Raw genomic sequence first — 25,962 nt, 5'->3', positions numbered from 1 at the left:
TAATGCCTAACAGATTTTCTGGACATGACTTCGTAAGTAACAAATCAGTAGTGCGGGACAATGGACCTACTTCTAGAGTAACTGGCTGAGATATCTCGTTTACAATAGGCTTTCCTGAAAATCCAAGGGAAACATTTCTAGAGCCTGAGAGCGGAGCCCCTGGAACTTCGGCGTGACTAATGGTGGTCCTACTTGCCCCTGTATCAATCAAAAACGTTCTGTCTTTCCCTAATACTTGACTATGAACATAGGGACCCTCTTGATCTACAGGTATCTCGATGAGAGGCAAGCCTACCTCCCTCTCTAGGCTGTTTCATGAATATGGCTGATACTCTGGATACTCAGACTGCGCATACTGGTACATCTGCTGTGTAACATGCTGTGTTGCAGCAATAGGCTGCGGTGCTGGAACTGTCTGTTGTGCATTCTGTGGCTGAGAAGTCTGTGAAACTTGTTCTTGTCTAGGCGGACGTGGTCTTTCTTTAGTTTTACCAGTAGCTATGTTATGTTTCAGAACTGCACACTCGTTTATAAAATGACCTGGCTGTTTACAATAATTGCATGTCCCTTTAACGGGAGCTGTAGGATGACTGGCTTGATTCGGACCCCTCTTCTGACTGTCTTGTGGAATAGATTGTGCAACTAGTACTTTCATTTTCGTGTCTTTCATACGTTTTCTTTCATGTTCTTGCTCTTCTCTGATTCTATTGTGGAAAAGTAAATTTTGCCATGTTCTGTGTCCCTACGTGTCATCCATCATATGTTATGTGTGCATGACCAATATGCATATGTTATTCCCCATGTCCGATTAATGACGCAATTATAGTTGTGTCCACCTCTAGTATGCCAGTTTCCAGTCCTCGTGAATACTACGAATATCAGGCCTATGTAAAGTAATGTTGCCACGTTTCTCAGTGTGCACGTTATTTCATTATAAAGTCCCCGTTTCCAGGCCTCAACAGGGCCCGGACATCAGATTCAGCTCCTGTCTCCTGAAGCCTCGCTGAGGAGTGATCCAGCCCCCACCTGTATCCTCGACCTTTCACTTACTTCCTGCCTCGCAGTGCCCGGTGCAGCCTGGCTCTGCCTCTGAGTCTGCCAAGACTATGTTATGATTCCAGCTATCAGTTTAGTCCTCCTTCTCTGCATTCCTAAGCTACTGAACTGCATCAATAGTTTCCGTCATTGTCTAGCCTATGCGGCTCCATGTTAAGAGAAATACTGTATTTAATGGTCATTTAATATTCTTCATCACGCACTACATGTAGAATAATGCATGGTCCAGTCTTAGAATCAAGTTAGCTTTTCCCCTCATGACTTCTAGTTTATATCAACATGTTCCCTAAACATCAGATACTAGATAGGGTTTAGGTACATGTCGCTCCGACCCTCCAGACTTTAGTCTCTGCTCCTAGCACAGAGTTCATAGCCCCCAGCTTCTCCTCGTAACACGTCACTGCCAGTTTGCGCGCACCATCAGGTTAGAGGTCCCGGCTCCTTAGGTAGCCCCCTCCTATGTTTCCGCCCATTCATGACATATCCTGTTACGTCTGCACCACATGTCTATGTATACGCCCAGTTACACCTCTTTTTACTCTTATCTTTCGCGACTGCTACGCGTCACGCCTTCTGCTCCACCCACTGCTACGCCTACTGCAATGTAATGCTATGTGTTTGCGCTATGTATATATGCTCATGTAATGTTATTAAAAGTTAGCGCGCTCATCCCAGACCCAGCCCCAGCAGCTGCTGGGCCCTGCCATCCTATTCCCGTGCAGGTTGTCCTGTTCCTGTCCTTATGCTGTATTAAACCTGCAAAACTCCTACTACCTCGAATCTTGACTCTTATTTATTGAGCTATCTGTTATGATATATGTCTAGTCAAAAATAGGGTATTATTTATTTATTTACCACATAATGGCGCCCGAATAGGGACTTGCCCTTTCCCCACGCGTCGGTGAAGCCACGCCGACCCCCTGACCCTCTGCAGCCGTGACGGAACCATACCGGCCACGTGCAGATATTTCTGCTTCAAGTATCCCTCAGGCCCACGGAGGAGACGGAGGAGGCGGTCCAGCATCCAAACGAGACGGTGGAGGAACGCGGCGAGTCCCGACCAGAGCCCAAGCCAAGAGTCCAAGGTCCGAGGTATCCGGAGGCCCACCCGTAACCGAAGTCCGAAGTTCGTCGTCCGTCGTCGTAGCAGTCCAGTCCAGTCCGAAGCTTTCCGTTCTTGCTGCCCGGTGAGTACCATTACTGGGGTAGTATCTAGACAGGGTCAATCTAAATTGACTCTGGTCCGTGGGTTGGTGGTACCCAGGCCCACAAACGAAGTGTTCACCTAGGTGGATACGGGTCTTGATGCGTCCCTTTATGGGACCGGTATGTTCCGTACTGTTTCAGCAGTGCATCCAGTAACTCTAGTCTGTTCCGTTCTCGAGAAATTCTTGTGTTTCTGTTCTCAGTATTCCAGGTAATATTTCTGTCCGAACTGTAATGTTATGATGTTGTTCAATGTATTTCCAATGTCGTGGTATGCCTGAATTGTTTTCCCAATTGTTATTGTTCCTCGTCTATTGTATTGTGTTCCGATTCAAGTTTACAATGTCTCTCTTTTCGAGATTACGTCAGTTAAAAACTAGAAAGGGTTTGTTAGAAGAAGCAGTTCCTGTTCCGCCTAGGGACAGTCCAGGTCACTTTATGTATCAGAAACATGGCATAAGCGCCATATTGTATCTAGATTTATGGGTAGATTATACCAAACAGTTAGAAGAAAAGTATAGATGGCCCGTATCGGGTACATGGGATGCCGAATGCATCATGCGAGTAGAAGAAGCATTATGGAAAAAGAAAGCCAGACAATCACAGAAAGATGCCATCGAGTTATGGCGCAAAGAAGCTCATAAAAGAACCGAAAAAGAAATCAGAAAGACAGAACTAAGTAGAGAATCCCAAGAACGAGCCCAAGAAAGAGAATTAATCGAGATAGGTGAACGAGTTAGAACTGAGCAATCAGACAGACAGAGGCATGCCCTTAATAAGGGTATGTATCCTCTTCTTGCTGAGGGCTTGCCAAAAGCGACCCCAGAGGCATCCAGTAATTTCCCGCCACCATTAGTTCCGACCAAGCTACGTCACAAACCGACCGCAGCTGATATTTTTATTTCGTCCTATCTGGACGACACAGTCCCCGAATATGCAAATCCTGTTCACGCTCCGCCAGTCCCTGTAAATCAGGTAATTCCTGCTCCTCCAGACACCGGGGTGCCCTTAACAGCCCCCCCGGGTCAGCCCGCCATACAAGTCCAGCCCACGTTACAATTACCGACCCTGCCAGGACGAAAAGCATCAGTTGATGATTCTAGTTTAGGGGCCGCAGGGGGAGGTCTTCCTCAAACCCCGCCGCCATACCAGCGTTTATCAGCACTCGAATTACATGCTCAAGCATCACAGCGTACTCCCAAGAGTAATAAGTCTGTTGCAGAAATCAGGCAAACCCTTGGCGAATGTGTCTATGACCCAGTTCCAGGCGAGTTTAATATGGTTTTATATTCCGTACGCGTAAGGAGAGTGACCGAGTATCTAGTCACCTTGCCGAATATGAAAGAAGATCTAGACAGAATATATCGTTTCATCCGTACAGGGGATGACCCACAAAGTATTAGTGATGCCATGTCTCAAAGGAAAGCCGAGATTCAGCGCATGATATTAAAGTTTTTAATTAACTGTCTAATAAGAGAACAAGATTACCCGTCTAAAGATCCAGCCGAAATGAAAATCCTGACAAAGTGGAGTGATAATATAGCCGAAGGAAAGCACAATACCATTAGTGCCATGGAAAGTATGTACAAGAAAATCCGTAGAGAGATAATAAAGATACACGAACAGCGTAAAGCAGCACAAGTAAGCGAGAAAGAAAGTACCTCTGATCCTGAAGAGGAAGACAATGAGAATACTGCCAGAATAGCGTATGTAGGAAAACCTAGATTTCCAGATCGCCATTTACGTCTAGAACACAAGTCTATTTTCCATCATCCAGCACCAGAACAAGGTTCCCTAGAACAAGTATTTCAAGCTACCGATCACATTCTGAAATCACGAATCGGTTATAGTGAGTTAAGTACTATGCATGAACAGGAATTAGTGCGATCAGCAGTCCGATGGATTACTGATTCTACCACTTTTCCAGACGAAATAGTGGCACAAATGTTTCTGAAATTGCCCCCAGCCGAGCAGCGACTGGTGGGTATGTATATGATTCAGCACCTCATTACTCTGTATGAGGGTCAACATTCTGATCCAGGTCCGTTACATGATATCCTGAACGAGTTACTCCAGTATAAATGGAGAGGTCTAGGTACCGATTTAATTAGTGTCATTCTAGAACAGCGTCACAAATATAGAACATTCTTGAACCCGCATTTTGTTCATGTCTCACCCCCAGAAAGTAAATCATTCTACATAGACAGACAGAATCCGTTACGAGAAGTCCACCCAGTCAAAGGAACGGGTGGCGAAATGCAACGAGTGTTTGTATACACTCCGATCACAAAGATGGAACTCCTTGAAATGAAGAAATTAATTCCCTGTCATGACAAAGATCCAGCAGGGTTCCATCGAGAATTAAAAGACATGCTCCGTATGGGAGAATACACATACCCAGATATCATTAAAATGTTAAAAGTTCTGCTACCCGCAGGGGTGTATGAAAAGCTAAAGGAAAAAGAATGGGAGGTGGGAGAGAAAAAGATAGATTGGGCAGTCCTAGAAGCAGAAGATAAGATACGTGTACCAGGTACTGGTCTTGGAGATAAATGTAAAGAATTACCAGAATTATTAATACAAGTTTTACCTAGATTATTAACAACTAGAAAAGAAGACTGGGATGCAATCTCAGCCTGTAAACAGAAACAAGATGAAGATATTAGTGATTTTTATTCTAGATTTGAAAAATGTTTCAGTATCAACAGTGGTCTCAAGACAAGTAGTGAGTCATACCCTCACCTTTTTGTTACTAAGTTAGTCGAGAATTCAAGTCCACCAATTAAAAACCGAGTCCTGAAAGTCGAAAGCACCTGGCAAGCTAATACTCCGTCCCAGATGCTCCAGATGCTCCAGTATCACCAGAATAGAATCAGGGAAGAGCAAGAACACGAGAGAAAACGTATGAAAGACACGAAAATGAAAGTGCTAGTTGCACAATCTGTTCCTCAAGACAGTCAGAAGAGGGGTCCGAATCAAGCCAGTCATCCTGCAGCTCCCGTTAAAGGGAACTGCAATTATTGTAAACAGCCAGGTCATTTTATAAACGAGTGTGCAGTTCTGAAACACAACATAGCTACTGGTAAGACTAAAGAAAGACCACGTCCGCCTAGACAAGAACAAGTTTCACAGACTCCTCAGTCACAGAATATACCACAGACAGTTACAGCACCGCAGCCTATTGCTGCAACACAGCACGTTACATCGCAGATGTACCAGTATGCACAGTCTGAGTATCCAGAGTACCAGCCATATTCATGAAACAGCCTAGAGAGGGAGGTAGGCTTGCCTCTCATCGAGATACCTGTAGATCAAGAAGGTCCCTATGTTCACAGTCAAGTATTAGGGAAAGATAGAAAGTTTCTGATTGATACAGGGGCAAGTAGGACCACAATTAGTCACGCCGAAGTTCCAGGGGCTCCGCTCTCAGGCTCAAGAAATGTTTCCCTTGGATTTTCAGGAAAACCTATCGTTAATGAGATTTCAAAGCCAGTCACTCTAGAAGTAGGTCCATTGTCCCGCTCTACTGATCTGTTACTTACTAAGTCATGTCCAGAAAACCTATTAGGCATTAGGACACTGAAAGAGTTAGGTGCAGTTATTTGCTGCTCCCCAGAGGGAATACGTCTGTTCCTACGTGACTTTAAGGGTCACTATGTATTACGAGATTTTGATTCCAGACTGTCTAATGTCCCGCAGCATTTATGGGCGCAAGGTCCAACTGATGTAGGTTATATGCAAATCACACCCCATCGTGTGACCCTGAAACCAGGTGTAGTGTTACCACGAATCAGGCAGTATAGATTGCCACCTGAGGCTGTAGCAGCCTTATCCAAAATTATTGACGAGCTCATGGCTCAAGGAGTAGTTGTAGAAACTGACTCCAATGTATGTAACTCTCCGATCATTCCAGTCATGAAACGTACTGATCCAAATGCACCCCCAGTATATCGATTAGTGATTGACCTACGAGAACTTAACAAATGTATTATTCCTCAGTACCCAGTTGTCCCAGACATCTCTTCCCTATTAACAGCCATTGATTCCGAAGCCACGTTCTTCACTGTAATCGACCTTAAGAACGCATTTTTTAGTGTTCCCATTCATCCAGACAGCCAGTTTCTTTTCGGATTTTGTTTAAATGGAAGGAGCTATATGTTCACACGCGCTCCTCAAGGTTTCACAGAAAGCCCTAGTATTTACAGTCAAGCACTCAAGAGACAACTAGACAACATTCACATGCCAACTGACACTGCCCTGCTCCAGTATGTCGATGATCTACTGATCACAGCCCGTTCTGAACGTGACTACGAGCGAGCGTCACTGACGGTTCTGTATTTCCTAGCCGAGATGGGGCACAAGGTATCCCCTTCGAAGCTTCAATTCTGTGTCCAGCAAGTGGTCTACTTAGGACACTTACTGTCCAAGAGGGGTAGGCAGTTGACACCAGACCGTATCCAGTTGATAGCGAGTCTTCCTCAGCCCAGAACCCAGAAGGAGGTGCGTGCTTTTATCGGCCTTACTTCTTACTGCAGACAATGGATTCCTCAGTATGCATTTCTAGCCAAGCCACTGATACAGTTAACGACACGGGAGGCAGCCGTATCGACTGTCCTCCCTTGGACATCTGAACATACACTTAGTTTCAACGAGTTAAAGAAAGCTTTATGTCAAGCTCCAGTTCTAGCGACACCGAACTACAGTAAGCCTTTTACACTTTTCGTCACTGAACGTGAAGGTACAGCATTATCTGTTCTCACACAAGATCAAGCAGGACAATACAAGCCCTGTGCTTATTTTTCGAGCACACTAGATCCAGTCGCCCAGGCGTTGCCTGCGTGCCTCAAGTCAGTTGCAGCCACAGCACTAGCTATCAGACAAAGTGATTCCATAGTTTTAGGACATACTTTGACAGTACAAGTCCCACACTCCGTGGAAGTTCTTTTAAACCGAACACAAACTCAGCACTTGACAATTGCACGTTTAACAGGTTATGAATTGACACTGTTCCAGCCACACATAGTAATTAGACGCTGCAACATCCTGAATCCTGCTACACTGTTACCATCAGTTAGTTCAAATCCAGCCACACACGACTGTGTGGAAGTAGTCAACATTACGACAAAGCCAAGACAGGACCTGACAGACATTCCGTTACCAGATCCTGACCTGACACGTTATGTGGATGGTTCATGTATGAGAACTAGTACAGGAGAACCAGTCGCCGCGTATGCAGTGACTACTGACACCGAAGTTATTGAAACACACCGTATTGACACTCTGTCCGCTCAAGCAGCAGAGCTAGTTGCTCTGACACAAGCCTGCATACACGCCAAGAACCTGAAAGTTAATGTTTACACAGATTCACGTTACGCATTTGGAGTTGTACACGACTTCGGAGTGCTCTGGCAGGAGAGAGGTTTCATGACTTCTCATGGAACCAAGATTCAGCATGGTCTCCTTATTCAAGCTCTGTTAGATGCCATACATTTACCGACATCCATTGCTATCATGAAATGCAAAGCACATACGAAAGTCACTGATATTATTTCTCAAGGTAATGATCTAGCAGATCGCACAGCCAAGCTTACAGCACAGACTCTAGACATTCCAGTTAACCTGACACATACTCCAGATCCGACTACATGTATGACAGTTAAGGACCCTACTCAAGATGTCATAGATATCCAGTTACATGCTACTCCCGATGAAATCAAGAAATGGTCTGAACAAGGAGGGGTCCAGACAGATCAAGGATGGTTAACGAAGGGTAGAGCCACATGGTTTCTCCCCGACTCTATGGTTCAAGTCATCATTAATACCGCACATAGTCCAGCACATTTAGGAGAAAAAGCTATGTTAGATAGTATCCAGAACATTTGGTTCAACAAGCATTTACGAGCTGCAGCCAAGCAGAAAGTCCGTACCTGTATGATATGTTGTCAGTTTAATCCAGGTAAAAGTGTCCCGGTGGAACAAGGTGGATTCCAGCCTCCTGACCACCCTTTTGAAGTCCTCCAGATGGATTATATTCAGATGGAGCGATGTCGAGGTTTCAAGTATGTCCTTGTAGTAGTATGTGCTTTATCCAGATGGACAGAAGCATATCCAGTCCCAGATTACACAGCCGCGACCACTGCCAAGCAGTTGGTTCGTGAATTTTTCCCTCGATATGGACTCCCTAGAGTCGTATATTCTGATAACGGTCAGCCATTCTCATCTGAGTTGATGAAGCACGTTTCCCTGTTGTTAGGGTACCAGTGGAAGTTCCATTGTGTACGCCATCCCGAAGCAGCCGGTCTAGTCGAGAGACATAATCAGACTCTGAAAATTCGAATTGCAAAAATATGTAAAGATAAGGGTGTGGACTGGCTAGTAGCTCTGCCAGTCGCTTTGTTTTATATGCGCATGGTCGCACATTCCAGATCAGGTCTGTCCCCGTATGAGGTCGTATTCGGCCGCCCCCCTAACATGTGGGGTACTCCTAGACCCCGAAGTATTACTGATGTTTCATGTAATATGCTGACAGATTACCTAGCTTCCTTGATGTCTGCCCTCAACTCATGTCGTTCACAGGTTGCTGCCGCATTTCCAGACAATACCGAGGTGGCACCGCATGAAATCGTTCCAGGTTCCATGGTGATGGTCCGGAACTTTGACAGATCAAGTCCGCTGGAGCCACGTTGGAAGGAGCCCCGTCAGGTCCTCCTCACCACCCGTACAGCCGTGAAATTGGAAGGACGCCGCGGCTGGGTGCATCTTTCGCACGTCAAGAAATTCTGCGGATTAAAGCCGGTCTTTAAAAACATTTCCCAGGATATCAAGACTTGTCAAAACATTGTTCCTAAGGACTGTCCCGCAAATAACATTGATACAACCCCTCCCTTGGTAGAGAAAACTCCGCAGCAGGAGTATAAGCAAAAACTCCGGTCTAGTAAAATAAGTCAGCCAGTTTGATTGTCTAAGTCCTCCCCTAGGTGAAACGGTTAGACTGTTTCTGACATGTATAAAATAGACCCCCATAGTGAGAGAGTTAGTCAAAACTCAAACCGATGTATCGTTTTTCTGAGTTTCATATTATTCATCAGCATAATGATTTCCTGCACTAGTTACGCATTTTTCCTGTGTTTCCCAGTCCCTCATGTAAATAAGCATTCTAATGTTACAGTAGAACACACGTTTAGTGATCTGCCTCCTCACGAATATTCATACCGCCTCGCTATGCGTAACAATACCTTCATCCGTATGTTGCATTATTCACACCAGACCAGCAATGCCACTAATTGTTGGGTGTGTGGTCGACTCCCCCCTTTCCAGACACCGAAGGGAGTTCTGCCACTCTTTCCTTATCCTTTTTCACATAACGGTTCGTGTGGAGCATGGTCCACGTTAACGTCATCCTCAACAGATATATCTTTTCTTAACAGCACATGTTTCCCAGACAAGCAAGGTCTCCCCCACAGAACAGGTTTAGATCTAGAAAATGAAGTGTATAATTTAGGTAATTATTCGTCGAATTTCATGGTCCTGAATGTTCAGTCTGATACTACTCCAGACTCACCTGCCATTTCAGTACTACCAGTCAAAGGCGAATTATGTGTTCGTAATTATGGTTCTGTACACGTAGGACATAGTGATTGTACTACTATTATCCAGTATAGTGACAGTGGGAAATCTATTTTTAAAGCTTCACGTCATTCTTATTTTGTTTGTGGTCAAACTGCATATGTTCGTCTGCCCCTCGATTGGGAGGGAACCTGTTACATTGCCTTCCTACTGCCACCTGTTTTTCTAGCCCCACCTGACTACCATAGGAATTCCTTCCTAGTACATACTAGACACAAGAGAAACCTCCCGATTGTCGATTATACTGAAACTGCTGCAGAGCAATTCATTGATATTGATAAAGGTGTGTTCCCTTATTTAGGTACAGTTGTAAACAGTAAGCTAATCCGTAGGTTAACAAGAACCCTTGAAGCAGTAGTAGATGAGACTGCCTCCGCTCTAGGTAACTTAACCGAAGAGCAATCCTTTATGAGAATTGTTGTGCTCCAGAATCGTCTCGTCCTTGACGTCATACTGGCCGATAGGGGCGGGGCCTGTAGAGTCCTCGGATCTAGTTGCTGCATTTTCATTCCAAATAACGCGCCGTCTGTTTATTCAGCTATAACCAGACTCCATAAAATTGCCCATCTGTTACACCAAGATCCAGGCACCTGGACATGGTCCGGTTGGTTCTGGTCCTGTCCTTTCTAGGTATCGCAGTAGCGATCATATTCAGCTGCTGCCTCTGTATACAATGTGGCCCTGCGATTTGCGGCATGTGTGCTACCTCTTGTATTCCTAGTCCCAAGCCTCGTTCTAAATCTCGTTCCAAGACAATTCGAGATGAACAAATGGTACTGTATGAAATGATAGATGGTATCATGAATATTGATGTTTCCTGATGGAAACGTAGTGACAAGGAGGGAATGTGGAAAAGTAAATTTTGCCATGTTCTGTGTCCCTACGTGTCATCCATCATATGTTATGTGTGCATGACCAATATGCATATGTTATTCCCCATGTCCGATTAATGACGCAATTATAGTTGTGTCCACCTCTAGTATGCCAGTTTCCAGTCCTCGTGAATACTACGAATATCAGGCCTATGTAAAGTAATGTTGCCACGTTTCTCAGTGTGCACGTTATTTCATTATAAAGTCCCCGTTTCCAGGCCTCAACAGGGCCCGGACATCAGATTCAGCTCCTGTCTCCTGAAGCCTCGCTGAGGAGTGATCCAGCCCCCACCTGTATCCTCGACCTTTCACTTACTTCCTGCCTCGCAGTGCCCGGTGCAGCCTGGCTCTGCCTCTGAGTCTGCCAAGACTATGTTATGATTCCAGCTATCAGTTTAGTCCTCCTTCTCTGCATTCCTAAGCTACTGAACTGCATCAATAGTTTCCGTCATTGTCTAGCCTATGCGGCTCCATGTTAAGAGAAATACTGTATTTAATGGTCATTTAATATTCTTCATCACGCACTACATGTAGAATAATGCATGGTCCAGTCTTAGAATCAAGTTAGCTTTTCCCCTCATGACTTCTAGTTTATATCAACATGTTCCCTAAACATCAGATACTAGATAGGGTTTAGGTACATGTCGCTCCGACCCTCCAGACTTTAGTCTCTGCTCCTAGCACAGAGTTCATAGCCCCCAGCTTCTCCTCGTAACACGTCACTGCCAGTTTGCGCGCACCATCAGGTTAGAGGTCCCGGCTCCTTAGGTAGCCCCCTCCTATGTTTCCGCCCATTCATGACATATCCTGTTACGTCTGCACCACATGTCTATGTATACGCCCAGTTACACCTCTTTTTACTCTTATCTTTCGCGACTGCTACGCGTCACGCCTTCTGCTCCACCCACTGCTACGCCTACTGCAATGTAATGCTATGTGTTTGCGCTATGTATATATGCTCATGTAATGTTATTAAAAGTTAGCGCGCTCATCCCAGACCCAGCCCCAGCAGCTGCTGGGCCCTGCCATCCTATACCCGTGCAGGTTGTCCTGTTCCTGTCCTTATGCTGTATTAAACCTGCAAAACTCCTACTACCTCGAATCTTGACTCTTATTTATTGAGCTATCTGTTATGATATATGTCTAGTCAAAAATAGGGTATTATTTATTTATTTACCACACTATTCTGGTGGTATTGGAGCATCTGTAACATCTGGGACGGGGTATTAGCTTGCCAGGTACTTTCGACTTTCAAAACTCGATTCTTAACTTGTGGACTTGAATTCTCGACTAATTTAGTAACAAAAAGATGAGGGTATGACTCGCTACTTGTCTTGAGGCCACTGTTTATACTAAAGCATTTCTCGAATCTAGAATAAAAATCACTAGTGTCTTCGTCTTGTTTCTGTTTACAGGCTGAGATTGCATCCCAGTCTTCCTTTTTAGTGGCTAATAATCTTGGCAAAACTTGTATTAACAGTTCTGGTAATTCTTTACATTTTTCTCCTAGACCGGTACCTGGTACTCGTGCCTTATCTTCAGCTTCTAGAACTGCCCAATCGATCTTTTTCTCTCCCACCTCCCATTCTTTTTCCTTGAGTTTTTCATATACCCCTGCGGGCAACAGGACCTTTAACATTTTAATTATATCTGGATACGTGTATTCTCCCATACGGAGCATGTCCTTTAATTCTCGGTGGAACCCTGCTGGATCTTTATCATGACAGGGAATTAACTTTTTCATCTCTAAGAGTTCCATCTTTGTAATCGGAGTGTAAACAAACACTCGTTGCATTTCACCATCTGTTGTCCTAACTGGGTGTACTTCTCGTAACGGATTCTGTCTGTCTATGTAAAACGGTTTACTTTCTGGAGGTGAGACATGAACAAAATGCGGGTTCAAAAACATACTATATTTGTGGCGCTGTTCTAGAATGACACTAATTAAATCGGTACCTAAACCTTTCCATCTATACTGGAGTAACTCGTTCAGGACATCGTGTAACGGACCTGGGTCAGAATGTTGACCCTCATACAATGTAATGAGGTGCTGGATCATATACATACCCACCAGTCGCTGCTCGGCTGGGGGCAATTTCAGGAACATTTGTGCCACTATTTCGTCTGGAAAAGTGGTAGAATCAGTAATCCATCGGACTGCTGATCGGGCTAGTTCTTGTTCATGCATAGTACTTAACTCACTATAACCGATTCGTGATTTCAGAATGTGATCGGTAGCTTGAAATACTTGTTCCAGAGAACCTTGTTCTGGTGCTGGATGATGTAAAACTGACTTGTGTTCTAGGCGCAAATGGCGATCTGGAAATCTAGTTTTTCCTACATACGCTATTCTAGTGGGATTCTCGTCCTCTACCTCTTCGGTAGAGTCATTTTCTTTCTCGCTTACTTGTGCTGCTTTACGTTGTTCGTGTAACTTTAGTATTTCCTTACGAATTTTCTTGTACATACTCTCTATACTACTGATAGTCTTGTGTTTACCCTCGGCTATATTATCACTCCACCTTGTCAGGATTTTCATTTCGGCCTGATCTTTAGTCGGGGAATCTTGTTCTCTTATTAGACAATTAATCAGAAACTTTAATATCATGAGCTGGATCTCAGCTTTCCTTTGAGACATGGCTTCGCCAATACTTTCTGGATCATCCCCTGTACGGATGAAACGATATATTCTGTCTAGATCTCCTTTCATATCTGGTAGGGTGTCTAAATACCCGGTCACCCGTCTTACACGGATGGAATATATTACTGTACTATCATCACCTGCAACTGGATCATAGCGGCATTCAGTGAGAGCTCGTCGGATTTCTGCAACGGACTTAAATTTGGGCGTACGCTGTAACGCACATTCATGTAACTCGGCCAACGTTCTACGTTGGTGCGGTGGCGGGGTACCAGGAGGACCTCCTCCTGCGGCCCCTAAACTGGAATCGTCGACTGATACTCTTCGTACCAGCGCGGCGGGAAATTGTAATGTAGGCTGGACCGGGGGTACCGTAGCAGGTACTGCAAGAGGTGCCCCGGTGTCTGGGGGAGCAGGAATTGCCTGATTTACAGGGACTGGCGGAACAGGATTTGCATATTCCGGGACTGTGTCGTCCAAATAGGACGAGATGAAAATATCAGCTGCGGTCGGTTTGTGACGTAGCTTGGTCGGAACTAATGGTGGCGGAAAATTACTGGATGCCTCCGGGGTTGCTTTTGGCAAGCCCTCGGCAAGAAGAGGATACATACCCTTGATGAGGGCATGCCTCTGTCTGTCTGACTGTTCTGTTTTAACTCGTTCACCTATCTCGATTAGTTCCCTTTCCTGGGCTCGTTCCAAGGATTCTCTACTTAGTTCTGACTTTCTGATTTCTTTTTCGGTTCTTTTATGAGATTCTTTGCGCCATAACTCGATGGCATCTTTCTGTGACTGTCTGGCTTTCTTTTTCCATAATGCTTCTTCTACTCTCATGATGCACTCGGCATCCCACGTACCTGATACGGGCCATCTATACTTTTCCTCTAACTCTTGGTATACTCTACCCATAAATCTAGATATAATATGGCACTTATGCCATGCTTCTGATACATAAAATGACCTGGACTGTCCCTAGGCGGGACAGGAACTGCTGCTTCTAGCAGACCTTTTCTAGTTTTTAACTGACGTAATTTCGAGAATAAGGGCATGACTGAACTGTAATCTAGACACAATACAATACACAATGAACACGATAATTACTTCACATTCATACCACGACATTAAAATACATGAAGAATATTTAAAATAACAGTTCGAACAGAATACTACCTGGAATACTGAAAACAGAATACATGAATTTTCTCGAGAACAGAACTGACTAGAACAGAAACTAGATGCACTGCTGAAACAGTACGAAACTTACCGGTCTCATAAAGAGACACGTCAGGACCCGCATCCACCGAAGTGGACACTTCGTTTTGGGTCTGTGTACCACCAACCCACGGACCAGAGTCAATTAGATTGACCCTGTCTAGATACTACCCCAGCAATGGTACTCACCGGGCAGCAAGAACGGAAGGCCTCGGACTGGACTGGACTGCTTCGACGCCGGACGGACGAACTTCGAACTTCTGTTACGGGTGGGCCTCCGGATACCTCGGACCTTGGACTCTCGGCTTGGGCTCTGGTCGGGACTCGCCGCGTTCCTCCACCGCCTCGTCTGGATGCTGGACCGCCACCTCCGTCTCCTCCGTGGGCCTGAGGGATACTTGAAGCAGAAATATCTGCACGTGCACGGTATGGTTCCGTCACGGCTGCAGAGGGTCAGGGGGCCGGCGTGGCTTCACCGGCACGTGGGGAAAGGGCAAGTCCCTATTCGGGCGCCATTATGTGGTATATAAATAAATAATACCGGATCTAGGTTTTACTGGACATAGCAATAACAGATAGCTCAATAAATAAGAGTCAAGATTCGAGGTAGTAGGAGTTTGCAGGTTTAATACAGCATAAAGGACAGGAACAGGACAACCTGCACGGGAACAGGATGGCAGCGCTGCCGGGGGCAGGATCAGAATCGGCACAACATTTAATAACAGTGCACAAATATATATACTAAAACAGTTACATTACAATGAATTACGGTAGGCGGAGCAGTGGGTGTGGTCAATAGCAGTCGCGAAAGATAAGGGTGAAAATGGGTGTAACAGGGGCGTATACATAGACATGTGATGTAAACGTAACAGAATATGTCATAAATGGGGCGGAAACATGGAGGGGGCTACCTAAGGAGCCGGGACCTCTAACCTAATGGTGCGCGTAAACTGACAATGACGTGTTACTAGGAGAAGCTGGGGGCTATGAACTCTGTGCTAGGAGCAGAGACTGAAGTCTGGAGAGTCAGGGCGACATGTACCTAAACAGTATCTAGTATCTGATGTTTAGAGAACATGTTGATATAAACTAAGAGTCAGGAGGGGAGAGGCTAACGGACTCTAAGACTGGAGCATGCATTATTCTACATGTAGTGCGTGATGAAGAATATTAAATGACCATTAAATGCAGTATTTCTCTTACATGGAGACGTAAAGGCTAGACAATGACGGAAACTATTGATGCGATTCAGTAGCTTAGGAATGCAGAGAAGGAGGGCTGGACTGATAACTAGAATCATAACATACTCTTGGCAGACTCGTAGGCAGAGCCAGGCTGAGCCGGGCACTGTGAGGCAGGAAGTAAGTGAAGGGTCGAGGATACAGGTGGGGGCTGTATCGCTCCTCAGCGAGGACTCAGGAGACAGGAGCTGAATCTGGTGTCCGGGCCCTTTTGAGGCCTAGAAACGGGGACTTTACAATGAAATAACGTGCACACTGAGAAACGTGGCAACGTAACTTTACATAGGCCTAATATTCGTAGTATTCACGAGAACTGGAAACTGGCATACTAGTGATGGACACAACTGTAATTGCGTCTTTAATCAAACATGGGGGATACATATGCATATGTAATCATGCACACATAACATAAGATGGAGGACTCGTAGGGACACAGAACATGGCAAAATGTACTTTTCCACAACCCCCCTAACTCCACACCCGCGGCGGCATAATACACCTCCAGGAAGGGGCACCTCACCATAATGGGGAAGAGAGACCCAGTGGCAAGACCAGCGAGGCAGGACACCATAGAAATTATGCCACGACACGTGCGCAGAAAGAGACGACCCCTATGGGACTGGGCACTCGCACGGACACCGTCATGCTTCTGGAGGCAATTCAGGCCTCGAGGACAGACATCCAAGACTCGAGAGCGGCACTAGAGACTAAAATAGGGGAGGTGGGCTCGGAAGTCCTTCTGCTACGCCAAGACTTCCGAAACTTGTCTGAACCGGTAAATACAGCAGATATGACGGAGCTGCAGGCATCCCACAGACAGCTGCTGTGGAGGGTTGACGATGCCGAAAATAGGGCAAGGCGGAACAACCTGCGTTTCGTGGGATTTAGAGAGGGAATTGAGAAGACGGATGTTGCTGCTTTCCTGCACTCCTGGCTAACGTCCATATTTCCCCAGGCCCCCTTTTCGAACTGTTTTGTTGTCGAACGGGCGCACAGAGCCCTGTTAGCGAAACCACCGGAGGGTGCGCGACCACGACCGATCATCGCAAGGTTCCTAAATTTCGCAGACAGGGATCTCATCCTGAGGGAAGCCCGGAAAAAAGGGGAACTGCGGTTTGAGAACACTAATATCATGATCATCCCTGACTACAGTCAGGATGTGCAAAAACAAAGACGCTCCTATGACGCAGTGAAAGCGAAGCTCCGAGAATTGAACATATCGTACATGCTGCTTTTCCCTGCGAAACTGAAGGTGTTATTCAAGGGCAGGTCCCACTTCTTCAATCCTCCGGAGGAGGCCTGGCAATGGCTGGAAGAGAGACCATTGCTACGTGAAGCTGAAGAGGAGGGTCGTAGAATCCGTAATGTGATGGCGGCTGCCAGTTTCCGGAAGAGTCCGCCCAAGGCCCAAAGTTCGCAAAACATCCACGGACGAGACGACAATCACAGCTAACTCCATACCCAGACCAACAAACGACGAGCAGAGGAGGCCCCAACATGGATAGGTCAATGGACGGCGACACAACACCGGGATCCAGGTTCAGTTGTCTGGCGCAACACACAGAAACGGAGACTGAAAATGAGGGCAGTAATCATTTTTTTTTTTTTTTAAATAGACCTTTATTGTCCAACATACATTGCACACAGCATGTAGCTTACAACCCAGCCGGGCCAGCTGCGAGGAATGAAGCATTGCATTGGAAAAGGTAAGTTAACACAGCTGTAAGGCCGACAACCCTGGGGTTCGGCAGCGCACGTTAGCAGTTCACGACATTGTGCTTTCATATAACCATTCCGTGTTACAAAAGTGTGTGGTCCACTCAGTTTTCCATATGTAGTCTATGAGGTCAGATTTGTGATTGTGGGCTGGCACTCATCAGCTGTTTCAGTTTCGGGTGATGCCACCATATCTTTCGCGCGTCATTTGGAAGGGCATCAATGTGGGTCAGCCTTCCAGTGAGCAGGCTGTTATATGAATGAGTGACCAGGTTGCACAGTATCTAAGCGTGTTGGGAGCTCGTGGTCGCCTTGCTCGCCCACCCTGTCGAGTGGTACCGCCATTGTTCGCGACACATAGATAATGCGCCTAGGCCCTGGCTGTGACGCCCGAAGGCCATATAAAGCGTGAAAATGCAAAGTGGTATCGGTATGGGCATGGTCTAAAAGAAAATAGAACTGGATCATTAATGAACTATAAAACAGTAACAGAAATTATATAGAAGGCAGGTAGGGGTGGATAGGGGCAGAGATAGCCATATTGTCGGGAGGAGGAGGTGTGGCGCTAGTGTGGCAGTCGTGTCCGATGAGGCGAGCAGGCGGGAAACCGGGGGGGGGGGGAGGGCGGAGAAGGTCAGGTCCCAAGCGCGGCAAGGGTACAGGGGGGGGTCTGTAGGGTCTGCTGGTACGTTAGTTCGGTGCGATCTCACAGGATTTGGGTCCATGCTGCAGTGCCGCGCGTGTCGGCGCATGACTGGGGGGGTTAGACAATCGCCAGTATGACGGAGAAGCGTGGCTCAGTGGTTAGAGGCGGCAGACCCGGATGCTAAGATCGGCCGTGGACCAGGGTTCGATTCCCCGCCTCGGCGGGTCTCGGGCTCAAAAATTCCACGGACTCGACAATTCTCGCTCCGGTGCCTACTCGACTCACGGGGTCACACTCTGCGACTCTGGGCAATAGCTTGCTTAATCTCCACTACGGCCCCTCGCGGCGGGATGCCTGGCTTTCACCTTGTGGATACCCTGCTGGGGTATCTCACAGGGGAATACCAGGACGGGTTCCCTAAGCAAGCGCCTTGATACCTTCGGGTGATACGTGCGCTATATAAGTCGCAATACATACATACATTTACATAGCCAGGCATGCGACGTATTGTGAGTAGGGCATAGTTGCCATGTGCGAGACAGTTTGTGTATTGTGCGGGATTCGCAGGTTCCGGTATTGGGAGTGGAGGGGGGCGTAGTATACAGGTTTTTACGTGATCCCTTGGTCTATGCAATTCTGCTGAAAGGACTGTAGGATGTCATCCCAGTGTTGCGCAATAGGAAACTTTCTAAGTCCTGCCGTCTCCTCACGCCTCAGCACAGAGCTCTCCGCCCGTGCCCAATTCGTCAGCGACAGGCTCCAGTGCCGGATGTGCGGGGGTGTGGCAGCCTTCCACCGCTTGGTTAGCAGTCTCTTGGCCGTGATTAGTCCGAGATCCCAGTACCTGGTCTGCACTTTGTTCAGTCGTGTACGCTTATACAATCCCAGTATGCAAGCCTCCCATGTGTTTGGCACCTGTTCCTGAGTGCAATGTCGGAGCATCGTGGTCACCCCGTCCCAATACTGCTGGAGGGCAGGACAGAGCCAAAGCATGTGGAGGAGGTCCGCGCCTACTTGGGAGCAGCGCCCGCAGGCGGTATCTGTGACCGAAAAATACTTATTAATCTTTTGCGGGGTGAGATATGCGCGGTGTAAAATGTAAAACTGTATGACTTTGAAGCGTGGGTTGCGGGGGATGTTCACCGGGCCAGCCAGTATCACAGCCCACTCCTTGTCCGTCCAGTCCCTCCCCCTGTCCGTCGCCCACTTCTCCCTCAGTTGTATAGTCGTCGGGTGCATATGGAATAGAAGTGCCTGCGCTAACCAATGTATTATGTGCGTGCCGTTGCTCATGACATGAAGGTATTGCATAAAGAGGTGGGTCGGTGATTCGTCAGACATGTCTCCCCAAGCAGTAGCCATCGCGTGAATGAGGGAGGCGTGTAATAGAAACTGTCCAGCCGGGAGGGATGTGTCCCTTACGAGATCCGCAAAGGATAGGAGGATGCCATCAGAATAGAGGTCACCTAGCGATTCCACTTCTGCGGTGATCCAGTTACCCAACTGTGCAGCGGTCAGAGTCCCTGCCGCTGTCGGGGTACCCAGTAATGGCAGTATCGGTGCATAAGGTGTCGCTCGGGTCAGGCGCAAGCAACGGAGGAAGCATCTGTGCGCCACCGCGAGCAGTAGCTGTGATGGTCGGGGAGTCCGTGTCAGGGGATGAAACAATGCGTGCACTTGTAATAGGGACCAGGCTGTGGTGTCCGTGGCCGTGTCTCCCAGTTTCTTACCACCGAGCCAGCCCGACACCCATTGCATTTGCGCTGCTAAATAGTATAGTTCCATGTTGGGAACAGCTAGGCCGCCCTCTGCAGTGGGCATGTAGAGTTTAGTCAACCCAACCCGTGGCCGACCCTTATTCCAAATCAGGTCACGCAACAGGACTTCGAGGTCTCGGAACACCCGGGCAGGGACATAAGTCGGTAGATTCGCAAAGTAATACAGTAGCCTCGGTAGGACTATCATTTTTACAAGGGCAATGCGGCTCGGGACATTCAATGGCAGTGTCTTCCAGAACCCAACCTGCGCTCGGATAGATGCAATTGCTCTCAGCAGGTTTCCCTCCAAAATATCTGTAGGGTCTCTGTATATGTGTATCCCAAGGTATCTGAACGTGGTAGGGCACCACTGCAATCTCTCACCCCCTATGCGTATGTCGCATTCCGGAACCTTCCGGTTGAAGGAGTAGACCCCTGATTTGGCCCAGTTCACCCGCAATCCCGACATTTCCTCAAAGGCACCAAAGATAGCAGTGAGGGACGCCGGGACATTACTTAGGTCATTAACGTATAAGAGAAGGTCATCTGCATACAAAGACACCACATGTAGACCATCCGCCATAGGTATGCCCCAATCCATTCCTTGCGACCGAAGTTTCTCAGCCAGGGGTTCCACTGCTAAGGAGAACAGCAGAGGAGATAGGGGGCAGCCCTGCCTGGTGCCTCTCCTCACATTAATAGGGTCGGATAGCAACGGCCCTGTGCGAACTCGGACTGTGGGTCCGCAGGACAATAGCCCGACCATAGTTTGGTAGTCGACCCCCAGCTCAAATTTTTCCATGACCGCTCTCAGGTAGGGCCATTCCACTGAATCGAATGCTTTTTCCAGGTCCAGTACCAGGCACCCAGCCCGCGGCCACCGCCTCGCGGCGTATTCCTGCAAGCGGAACAGGCGGCGGATGTTGTGGGACGTATGCCGTGTCGGTACGAACCCGTTTTGGTCGTGATGTATCCGTGCAGGAACCAAAGGGGCTAGTCGGCGAGCAAGTGCGGAGGCGAGGATTTTGTAATCAGTGTTGAGGAGTGCTAGTGGGCGGTAGGATCCCATCTGTGTGCCATCCCTGTCAGGCTTGATTAACGATACGAGGGTCGCCTCATTGAGTGTTGGGGGCAGGGCAAAGTCATCTATAGCCGCAGAGTACATCTTTGCCAGGTGCGGGATTAAGATGTCCGAGGCGGCCTTGTAGAATTCGGCCGGTAAGCCGTCTGGTCCCGGAGATTTGCCATTTGACAGGTTAAAGATGGTGTCACGAAGTTCCCCAGAGTCCAATGGTGCTCCGAGGTCATTCTGCTGCGCCGCCGTCAGGATAGGCAGCTGTATGTCAGATAGGTATTCAGTGATGGCATCTAGTGGGACGAGTAAGCGGGAGTGATATAGTCCCGAATAGTGGCCCGTGAACGCCTCGTGTATTTGGCGTTGGGAGTAGAGTATTCCGCCGTCTCTTGCCTGTATGGCCGATATGGGGGCCGAGCGATCCTCACGTGCAATTAGCCAGGCCAATAGCTTGCCTGGTCTATCACCCTGCCTATGGACCCGGGCGGAGTGTGCTGCGAAATTGACGTTTCGCAACCGGTCTAGTAGGTGGCCGTGTTTCGCCTTGGCTTCAGTCAGTTGGGCTGTCGCTACTCCTCCCGTGGCGCATTCTAAATCCAGTAATTCAGTTTCTAGTTGTGTCAGGTCTCGCTCAAGGTCGCGTTGCATGTGCCCCTGTGTCCCCAGGCAGAGTCCCCGGATCACTACCTTGAAAGCATCCCATTCAGTTTGGGAAGAGGACGCTGTGCCAGTGTTATGTTCAAAGTATTGTGCCGTCTGTGTGAGAAGGAAGTCGCGGAAGGTCGCGTCAAGTAATAGGTCCGGTTGTAGGCGCCAGGTGGGTATGGGAGGATGTGGATCGTCCCAGGCGATGGCCAGCGTGTGTGGATTATGATCTGAGTGGGTGCGGCCCATGTATTGTGTGTCCCGAATTAATGGAAGGAGATCAGAAGAAACCATGTATCTGTCCAAGCGTACGTGTAAAGCGTGCGCACCCGACCAGTAGGAATATGTGCGCGTTGTGGGGTTGCGTGTTCTCCATGCGTCGTGTAGGTCCCATTGCCGGGCCATGAGGGCAGTAATCATATGTCAGACTCGGAGGAACAGACAGAACAATCCCTTCACCCTCTGGTCGCTGCAATCCAAGAGCTGGAGCAAGGAGCGACTGGCAACTCGGAAGAGCAAGATGTAGAAACGCAAGACTCCCACTCCTGAGGAACTGTGGAGATGAGATTCGAAACAGCAGTTCTTCGCTCTGGGGCATGCAAGTGACAAACACTTTTCTTTTGGGTAGACTGATACCATTTTTTCTGTTGAATAAGTTGGCACCTGTAGTGGCCCCCGCGGCTTGGATTGGCCCACCCCGCGGTCAGCTGGACTGCTGACTCCCGAAGGGCCATTTGGGAGATCAAGTTAGAGCGCTAGAAAATAACCTAGTTGCGGTTGTTCGTGGGTGGGCGACAGACCTTCGTCACCTTGCAGCCCTATGCGTCAATGGTTGCATGGGTGGGATGGCCGGGAGGTGGAGGTGGGGAGGGGGAGGGGGAGGTGGGGAAGGGGGATGTTCGAACAGTTCTGTTGAATGGAGGTGGGGAGGGGGGTGAGGGGACACAGTAAGTTGAACACAGTCATGGGCATTGGTGCGGCATGTTAATCTCCTGTACAAGCAACCGCCCACGCCACTTAGACAATACTTCAATATGGCAAGTGCATTAGCGACACAACCTATAGAATACGGGAAACTCAGCATCCTGACATGGAACGTGAATGGACTTGGTAACAAGATTAAAAGGGGGCTAGTAAACAATTACCTCAAAAGAATAGGCTCAGACATAATTTTCCTGCAGGAAACGCACCTCAAGGGCACCAAATGCCCCTTTATAGCCAGGGGAAGGTACAAGGTACTAGCACATGCGGGCTACACAACTGACTCTAGAAGAGTAGCAATCATTGTATAGAATTCCTCCCCGTTCAGCATCACACGCACCTGGGGGGACCCTCTGGGGACCTGTGTGGGGGTTCAGGGGACATGGCGCAGATGCACATACACGCTGGTGTCAGTGTATGCACCGCCCAAACTGCAGGCAAATACATTTAGGGTACTAGCCAACATACTCCTTGACACTGCAGACACCATTCAAATAGTGGGAGGAGATTTCAACAACGTGATGGATAAGGGAATGGACAGATCAGGAATGTCACACACCCAGGGAAGCCAGACCCCCCTAGCCCAGATGCCAGATGATCACCACTATAGGACTCACTGATGTCTGAAGGCAGACGCACCCTGACCAGGCAGCCTATTCGTTCTACTCTGCCGCGCATAAAGTGTTCTCCAGATTAGATTACATATTTATGTCCAGACAGGATCTAAGCATAGATGTCGCGGCGGAATACAAGGCGAGGGGACTCTCTGACCACTCACCGTTACTGGTGACGATGGGACAGACTCGGGGCGCTGACGGGGCCTCCTGGCGCCTCGCTGCATGGGACCTTAAAAATGAGACGGTACTCAAAGGCGTGAGGGCAGATGCACGGGTACACCTGGCTGAAAATGAAGGGACAGTAGACTCGGGTGTAACCCTGTGGGAAGCCCTAAAACCGGTGATGAGAGACAGAATACAAAGCAGACTGGGGGTGGAGAGGAGGAGATTACAGGATGAGGTAGCGGCGGTGGAGCGCGCCATAGTGGTGTTAGAAAGAGATCATGTAACTACAGGAAACTCCGAAACTATGCGGAAACTGCGAGACACGCAGCGCCAATATAGAGAACTGGTAACTGGAGAGGCGAGAACTCAGAACCTGGCCACCCTTCACCGCCTATATGACGTTGGGGATAAGTCAGGCAAACTTCTGGCGTGGCTTAGCCGGAAGGAACGGGCAGCGAGATGGGTTGAACATGTCCGGGATGCGGAGGGGGTGCTTGTCAACACAGACCCACATATTGCAGAGACATTCGCGGCCTACTATGAGCGCTTCTACACAGCCGAGACTTGGGCACGTGCGAGGATGCTCTCCAGTATATGGAACAGACCGTTCTCCCTGCGCTAGATTCTGAGACCCTCAAAATCCTCGAGGCTGACATTAGGATAGAGGAGGTCACTTTGGCCATTGCTGGGCAAAAAGCTGGGAAGACACCGGGACCGAATGGTTTCCCGGCGGAATTTTTCAAGTGCACGGCAGATATATTGGCCCCGCACTTGAGGAACCTCTTCCTGGGAGCATATCAGGAGGGAAGGCTCCCCGCTGACCTCTCACTGACGACAATCATCCCAATTCATAATGAGGGCAAACCACGGGAGGACTGCTCGTCCTACCGACCCATTTCTCTTCTAAATACGGAAGTGAAACTCCTTGCGACTGTTCTGGCGCAGCGGCTGAGATCGGTAATCCCGGACCTAATACACCTGGACCAAACCGGTTTCCTGCCCGACAGGGCCACGAAACTCAACCTTAGGCGCACTCATAACTGGCTGCAGGAGGTGAGAGATAGGGAGCCACCGCACTGGTTTCTCTCACTCGACGCCGAGAAGGCCTTCGACTCGGTGCACTGGCCGTTCTTGGAAGGCATTCTACAAAGATTTGGTTTTGGCCCAAAGTTTCAGACATGGGTCCGTCTCCTCTACACCAACCCGAGTGCTAAAGTGAGGGTGAACGCGAGACTGTCTCACGAAATTCATATTCAGAGAGGCACACGCCAAGGCTGCCCTCTGTCACCCCTCCTGTTCACACTTACCATTGAGATACTGGCAGCTAGGGTCCGACAGAATCAACTGATCACTGGATTCCGCGTAACGGACACGGACCTGGCGCAGGAGAAACTATCCCTCTACGCGGACGATGTACTCCTATACATCACCAACCCGGACACCACTGTCCCGGAGCTGTTCCTGGAACTGGAACGTTATGGCCGATACTCCGGCTATGCTATAAACTGGCATAAGTCTATCCTATATGACCCCAGAGGGTGCGACCGGGTGACGACATTGGCAGACCGATTGGTTGTTACCACTGAGGGCTTCCAATATCTTGGCATCTACATCACCTTGGATAAGAAACTCTCGCTGCAAAAAAACTTAGAGAGGATAATGCTAAACTCCATTGCTGACATGGATCGCTGGCGGCTGCTACCTCTGACACTCTTGGGTAGAGCAAAATGTACAAAATGATCATACTCCCCAAATACCTATATGCCCTGCAAAATGAATATTACTTAATCCCAGACATGATACTGAATAAAATCCACTCAGACCTCAGGACCTTTCTATGGCTCGGCAAACAGCCAAGGGTAGCACTGACCACTCTCCAACGCCACCAATATAGCGGAGGGATCTCACTCCCCAACCTCGAAGCCTACTACTGGGCGGAACACATGGCCCCAATCAATGTATGGCTGCAGACACAGGCAGATCACCCCACATATGCCCTGGAGCTACATAAATTGTCCCCACACAACCTGCTGTTCTACTTGTACGGCGGCTCCGCAAGGAAGCCACTGCTTCCTGCTACGGCCATCACACTACGGGCCTGGAATAAGGCTACTAAGCGCACAGGCTGGGAAAAGACACCCACCCGGCAGACACCACTATGGCATTGCAAGTGGTTAACGGAACTTCATAAACTTCAATGCTTCAAACGGTGGGATGATATTGGAATCTTCACAATAGGGCAAGTGATCGCTAAAGGGGAACTGAAACCCTTCGAGACCCTGAAATCAGAGTTTGGGCTCCATCACTCACAGCTCTTCAAATACACCCAGCTACGCCATGCTTGGAGGGCGCAAAACATACACTTAGTGGGTCTTCCAGAATACGCTCCACTAGAGGGTAGGCTTCTCCAGGAACAGATACAAAGTAAGGCAGTCTCACTCACTTAGAAGACACTAACCAATAATATGCTGGGGGACCTGGCGAAGCTTAGAGATACCTGGGAGAA

The sequence above is a fragment of the Lissotriton helveticus genome, chromosome 5_1, assembly GCF_964261635.1.
Source record: "Lissotriton helveticus chromosome 5_1, aLisHel1.1, whole genome shotgun sequence".
NCBI lineage: Eukaryota > Metazoa > Chordata > Amphibia > Caudata > Salamandridae > Lissotriton > Lissotriton helveticus.
This window is presented reverse-complemented; position numbering follows the sequence as displayed.